This window comes from Pipistrellus kuhlii, unplaced genomic scaffold (assembly GCF_014108245.1).
Source record: "Pipistrellus kuhlii isolate mPipKuh1 unplaced genomic scaffold, mPipKuh1.p scaffold_m20_p_16, whole genome shotgun sequence".
In the NCBI taxonomy this organism is placed as follows: domain Eukaryota; kingdom Metazoa; phylum Chordata; class Mammalia; order Chiroptera; family Vespertilionidae; genus Pipistrellus; species Pipistrellus kuhlii.
The window spans coordinates 3100982-3108460 of record NW_023425471.1 but is presented as its reverse complement, the minus strand read 5'-3'; the positions used below and the strand labels follow the sequence as shown (position 1 = coordinate 3108460).

Genomic DNA, 7479 nt, shown 5'->3' with positions numbered 1-7479 from the left:
TATTAGAGCACAGCGGCTGTAGAAGGCACTTTGATGCTGAGCCCGGTTAACTTAGCATGTTATCGTTATCTGCAGAGGAGACTTGAGCCCACACTTCTTAGTGCTCAGTTCATTCAGCCCTATTTGTTAGTTCCCTAAAGCTACAGATACCCCTGGGGCAGTTAATATAATCCCAAGGGGCTCCTAACCTGCCCATTGTTTCTCATGACTACTTGAAAGTGAATGAAAGACAACAGAGGCTGGGTGTCCTCACCTAAATCACCTGGGGATTGACAGAATTCCTTGCGAAGAGAACAGTAATATAAATACAATAAAGTTAAATTCTCAACATTGTTCTTGGAAGTTGCAATTTTAAGCAAAATGACCTATAAGGCAACCAACTTTACTATAGGCTCATTGATATACAGAAATATGCCATAGAAACGTAACTCTTATTTATTATACCAATGAGCCTAGGATAAAATTGGTTAGTCACAGTTTCCAAGAACCCATCCATGCGTGTAAGTGAGCATTTCCTATACTATTGTTCTCCAAGCATTATTTGTGCTCTTCACAATTAAATGGGGAAATATAGAACAACTTTCTTTTTATTTTTTTATTTATTTTTAATTATAAATATATTTTATTGATTTTTCTCAGAGAGGAGGAGAGAGGGATAGAGAGCTAGAAATGTCGATGAGAGAGAAACATTGACCAGCTGCCTCCTGCACACCCCCTACCGGGGATGTGCCCACAACCAATGTACATGCCCCGACCGGAATCGAACCCGGGACCTTTCAGTCCGCAGACCGACGCTCTACCACTTAGCCAAACCGGTTTTGGCTAGAACAACTTTCTAATACAGTTAAGTTATAATACTGACCAGTCCTGTCAGACAGAACTTCCTCTAACAATGGACATTTCTAATTTGGTAAGTGCTAGCCACATGTGGCTATACAATTGTAATAAATTTATATTTACATGTAAATACATACATGAAGCTAGTGGCTACATTTACACAGTACCAGTCTATTCCAAGTTGTTCTACAAAGAAACGTTTCTCTTCCTTCTAAAAGTAAGGAGACCATGACAAGAATCATTGGACTAGTAACAAAACTGTACTATTTCCACTCTAAATGGTAGTCTTTGCATTTCATTAAATTAAGCATTAACATAATTAAATGTATTTTTTCACGGTCTAAGATCTCATGCCTAAATTACTTTAATGTGACAATTAGTCTAAATTTCACAGGAAAGTACACTAAGTGAAACTGATTTTATTTCCATCTTGGGTAACAGGTGCAAGGATTTTATCTTCATTTTATCATGGTACCAGTGCCCCAAGTTAAGACTGTCAACATTTACTGTCTGCTACTTGAGATAACAGCAAACAGCAATTTGAGTTTATAGCCAGTGATTAGCTGGGGGGCGGGGGTGGGCAGTGACAGTAAAGCAAAGAACACAGGGCTCTAGTGAAATGCTACTTTCTGAATGTGCCATATCTTCCTCCTTCATAGACAGCTTAATTTGCTTCGCCCCATCCTAAAAATGGTCAAACCGAAACACATGAGGGAGACACTGAGCCTATGATGATGAGAAAGGTGGTGATGAGGATTATAATTATAATCCCAGGACCAGAATAGCCACCAACAGAGAGTCCTCTCTGCGGCAGGCACAGCTAAGGACTTGCTAGTTATCTCTGCTAACCTCCAACATTCTTGGGTCACTCGTTCTTGGTCACAAGTGAACACTGGGTCTTCTGCCGGGGTACTGAGCTGCCACAAACAATGAGGATTCTCTTTATACCAGCTATCAGCACAAGACATGCTCACTGGCCCAGCGCAGCAGAGACCTTCGTGGGTACAAACGGGGAGGGATGGTGTTATATGACAAAAGCAAAATCAAATGCTGACCGTCACCTGTTTTCCTTAGCAACTTACATACAAGAATATCTGATGTGGGAATTGAATCAAGGGAAGTCTCATTTCCCCAAGCCAGCACTACTTTTTTTTTATGTCAGCAAAAAAAGAAAGAAAACTATCTTAAAGGTCTGAGCATATTGGATTTTAGACTTATACCTTTCAATTTTCTGTTAAGAAAAGTAAAACTTTGCCGAAACCGGTTTGGCTCAGTGGATAGAGCGTCGGCCTGCAGACTGAAGGGTCCCGGGTTCGATTCCGGTCAAGGGCATGAACCTTGGTTGTGGGCACATCCCCAGTGGGGGGTGTGCAGGAGGCAGCTGATCGATGATTCTCTCTCATCGGTGTTTCTAACTCTCTATCCCTCTCTCTTACTCTCTGTAAAGAATCAATAAAATGTATTAAAAAAAGAAAGAAAAGTAAAACTTTATTAACCAGATAAATATCACTATTTCCCCCCCAATTTAAGCCTCAAAAGCCAAGAGTTGAAACTGGGTAGGATGCGGGCCTGGTGGTCGGAAGCCACACACAGCACCCAGAAATGTATTATAACTCTGGGCAGTTCATTTTAATGAAAACATGGTCAATGTGGAGGAAATAAATACACTCTCAAAATATATGAATGAAGCAGTTTCAAGGCAATAGGTTTAACTAATTAACATTAGTAATGAATTCCTTTTTAAAAAAAACAAATTGCAATGCTCTAGCAATTTATATTTTTATTTTAAGATGAATTACTCTGCTTTTACTTTTTAAAAAATGTTCTTAATGATTTTTCGAGACAGAGAGGAAGGGAGAGTGGCAGAGAGATAGAAACATCAATGAGAGAGAAGCATCATCGATTGGCTGCTCCCTGCAAGCCCCCAACTGGGGATTGACCTGCAACCTGGGCATGTGCCCTGACCGGGAATCAATTGTGACTTCCTGGTTCATAGTTCAACGCTCAACCACTGAGCCACACCAGCAAAGATCATTGGATAAAATTTTAGACCATAAATACTTCCCTTTCTCAAATGCACATATTTAAAACAACAGGATTTCAAATATCCTATATAATAAAACCCTAATATGCAAATTGTTCCCTCGATGGGGAGTTTGACCAAGGCTGGCCAGCCAACTGCCATTGGCCCCTCCCACCGGCTGGACCCACACCAGCTGGCTATGGCAGCAGTAGGCAGGCAGGGAAGTGAGGCCCTGGCTGGCAGCGGTTAGGGACCCTACCAGTACACAGATTTCATGTACTAGACCTCTAGGATAAAATAATGCTTACCTTGTCTGAGACATTCAGTAATTGCAAGTCAGCTATGGCCTTTTAGCTTTAAGAACAAAATTATGCACCAAGACATAAAAAGAAAGACACTTCAGAGATAAGATAAATACTGTACAAGGTCAGCATTGCTGCCTAAAGCCAATCACAATTCTTAAATGAAAAGTAATAGTTTATCGAGAAGTGGTTATTTAAACTTAACTCACGTAGCTCATAAAAAACCAAGATTATAAAACCACAAATAATGTTAATCCTCAAACATAGCAGACAACAATGAACCAATAACCTACATTGCTGGATTTCACAGACAATCTGTCCTTAAATCTGTCCAGAAAGATGGGACCATAGGCTGGATAGGTCACAGGGAAGGTAAGCTTTCTATGCTACATGCCCTTTGCTATCACTGCTTATTTATGTATGAGATTAAATTTTACTTACACATTCCTCTTCTGTTTTGCAGACTTAGAAATGTGTGAAGAAAGAAGATTCTAACAGCCTTGTAAAATCACGCATTTATTAAATGCCTCAGCTCTTGAACTGTCATATATATACACATATGACAGATAGCAAAAAAAGTACCTACTAAAGGTTATGAAAAAAAATCCCTCGATTCTCATCAGATTGACTCTTCATTTTCTCATCTCCTGATATAGAAAGAAAGTCAGCCTCTTGCAATTCTCTGAAATTTAAAGGAGACCTTATGCTTCCATGTCCTAACTGAGAAAGCTGAGCTTCCTCCTTTCACCCACTTTTTTTCCTGAGAGTAGGTTCCTAATCTGGGGTTGCCTAAGGTTTCAAAATACATTTCTTAACCTGTTTTGTGTGCCACCCCCGTGCCGCCTCGGATATGAAATGCACTTTCCTCTTTCCATCATATTTTCACAATATTCACCTTCTGGCAAAATGCACTTCATTACTGTGTTCCAACTATGAGTGGTGGTAAGCTTTTGTATGGCAGGTGTGTACACGGCACAGGAATGGTACCTTTGCTGAATTTTGCCTTGAGGTGAATTTCAGTCCTGGTACTGACTTGACCATTTCTGAGGAAAGTTCTAGAAAGCGGAAAGGCTTTCATTTACAAAACATACGAGAACAGTGCAGTCCCTTACCAGGGCCCAGAAGGGAAGGTGGATGGGATGAACGTTGGTTCGCTGCAGTTGCCAATGCAGGCTGAGAACAGTAACCTTTCTGAGTGAGGGATACGCAGGGGCAGATTATGTGTAGGGTTGCCGGGCAGCTTCCCACCAGAGATTTCCAACTTCTCGCCATATTGCAGCAAGACTCTGAAATAGCAAAGAGGATATACCCAGATTGTAAGTAAAGGAAGAAGAGAAAGCAAAAAGCACTATGGTTTTCACTGTCTGACAGATAATAAATCCTACCTAAATTAAGATGAACACATCTTCTTACCTCCCCATATTTCTCAACAAAAGTAACGGTGGGTGGGGATTACACAGATTATAAGAACGAGTTTCCAGGAGCCTTATAGCAAAAGTTTTTAAAAATATATTTTATTGATTTTTTTACAGAGAGGAAGAGAGAGGGACAGAGAGTTAGAAATATCGATGAGAGAGAATCATCGATCAGCTGCCTCTTGCACACTCCCTACTGGGGATGTAGCCACAACCAAGGTACATGCCCTTGATCGGAATCGAACCTGGGACCTTTCAATCTGCAGGCTGATGCTCTATCCACTAAGCCAAACCAGTTTCGGCAAGCAAAAGTTTTTAACTCCTGCCACAAGCAATCATAGGCACCAACAACGTTTGTATTTTGTAGTTTCTTCCCCTCCAGCTCCTGGGATGGCGTACAAAAAAGGAAAGAAGGGAGAATTGAGGAGTAGAGTAAGGCTCAGGTAGCCCTAATGGCACTGCTATGCCACTTGACCTTCTGCTCTGGGAGTGGCTGTGAATCTTTCGGGGAAGGATCAACAATGCAAGTCAGAGTGAGACCCAGATACAGGCTCCTTGTTTCTGCAACTGCAACACCCGCCAGCACCCCAATTCTTTGGGACAGCTGTTTTATTTTTACTTTTTTCATGTACAGGGCGTAATGTCACAGGAAAGTCATAGTATCCTGCCACCCGTGAAGAATAAGCCCAAGTTGCTGTTGGGTGCGTTATTCACAGAGAAGCCATTCTGCAGGCGCTCTGCTCTCTTAACACCCTCAGCTGTTCGGCTTCTCAATGGTCAGAAGTCTAAGGGGGTGCGGTTGTCCGAGCAGTGGAGGAACAGGGTCAGAGAAGGAAGGGGCGATTCCCTGCCTCCTCCCCACCGTTCTTCAAAGAATTCCCGCCGGGAAGGTGGCCAGCCTCCCGAGGTCAATAGCTATCCCGGCTCCGGGACGCCTCGCAGAGCGTGGCCGTGGGTGTGAGAGGGTCCCTGTCCTCTCTCTCAGGCCACGTCCCCTTGCTGCCCACGCTCCACCCGGGAACCTTACCCAAACTCTGAGCACAAACCCCTGCACTGGCTACCGGGATGAGGTTCATGGGGGCGGCCATCTTGGCCACGCCCCCTCACGCCTCGCCACGCCCCTCACGCCAGTTACGTCAAGTCGCTTATTCCTTTGACGCCCGGTCCGCCCAACAGTGCCTGGAGCCACGCCTTGGCCACGCCCCCTAAGGGCATGAGCGCCTGCGCGCTAGCTTGGCCCCGCCCCTACCCTCCTCCATGCTCAAACCTCCAGCGGGACTATTTTCGCGACGCCTCTGAGGGCAGCAAAGCTACGCCCCACGGACCGGGCGCGCCCTCACGTTCAGGGTACGTCCCTGCGTACGTGCGTACGCTCCTCCGCGGCCCCCCTTCTCTATGGGGGTTCACTCCGCGTCTGTCCTTGTGCCCTGTCCCCGCTTTTAACTCTAGTCACTCCTGTTCCGGAGTGTGACCCTCCCGGCATCTTAGGCAGCGGCCACGCCCCCGGTTTGGCTCCGCCCCTCGGTTCCGGGTGGAATTTCTTCCCTCCTGCGCTCCATGCCCTCTGTCCTGGCCAGTTCCCACGTTCTGTCCTGGATACCAAGACCCATTGGCCAGGCTCATCCCGCTCCTGCGCCTTTTCCTACACTCAGGCTTGGCCTCTTCCTGCGTTCCCAGGCCCCCCGCTTCTCCTGCCTCCCGCTCTCCCCCCGCCGGTGGAGTCTGGTCGCGGGAAGCCAAGGAGGGATGGGCGGGGCCCGCGAGTTTGCAGAGAAAAGCTTTCAGGTCTCAGAGCTACATAGAAGTCAGAGGCATTGATATAATTAAGGTGACCAGACGTCCGGCTTTTGAACAATTTGTCCCGCGTCCCGCGGCGATTTAAAAAAGTCCCGATTTTTGGAAAGAATGCAGGACAAGCTAGGGAACGGTGGGAGAACGGGAAGGGAATATACGGTTTTCGGCGGCCATGTGGCTATTTAGCCAGGATACGAGTTTTATATTATTTTTGTTAATTTTATAATGTTAAACTTTAATAATAACAAATAATTGGTGAGAACTGATTATCGAGAACTGCTTATCAAAGCTCGCATTGTTGATCAGTTGTTAGAATTGTGGAATACGCGCTATCCTCATCAGGAACTAATGCTGCGACTGAACGCGTTTTTTCTACGGTAAATAAAGTGTGGGCATCAGAAAAATCACAATTAAGTGTTGAGACTTTGAAAGCCATTTTATGTGTGAAATATAATTTAACAAATTGTTGTGAAAATTTTCATGATCTTTTAAACAACAACAGCAATCTAAAAAAATTCACTCAATGAGAAATATGCCCAAGAATAAAATAATACTATACATAATTTTTATTTATTTATTACATTTGTAAATTGTACTTATGCTGAAATTTTAAAAAATATATTTTTGCGTTCTATGAAAATTTTTGTTGCTCCATATAGACCAAATTTTTAATCAAACCCTCCCCCCCCCAATCAATGGTGTCCTGCTTTACCAATGTTAAAATCTGGTCACCTTAATATAATGGAACAGGCCTGGGGACCCTAGATCTTCGTCTAGTAATTGACTTCATATTTCTCCCAGCTGCAAACACCACCCCTTTGAGCAGAATCCGGATCAGAAACATAACTGGGAACCTTCTGGAACTGTGTTCCTACTGGTCCCCAGGCTGACCTTTAGTGCCAGGCAACTGCAAGGAGTCAGCAAGCTCCTCTACTTCCTGATGGAGCCTTCAGATGATTTTTCCCAGGCATCCTGTGTGTAGGGCGCATGGAGACAGTATCACACTTAACCCTCTGCCTACGGCCCCCTATTCTGAAATTAATCTTTACTCCCTCCAGTTACAGTGCTGGGTCCACAAAAAAGTGAAGCGGTTATTACCAGCTTTTTT

The 7479-nt window shown here is 44.1% G+C and overlaps 1 non-coding gene across 1 annotated transcript; it reads right to left on the bottom strand.

Moving 5' to 3' along the window:
- Positions 1-5203: 5203 nt before the first annotated feature.
- LOC118720280 lies at positions 5204-5332 on the bottom strand. Its single transcript, XR_004988380.1, has one exon. It is a non-coding gene; the product is annotated as a small nucleolar RNA SNORA11 (small nucleolar RNA).
- Positions 5333-7479: the final 2147 nt, after the last annotated feature.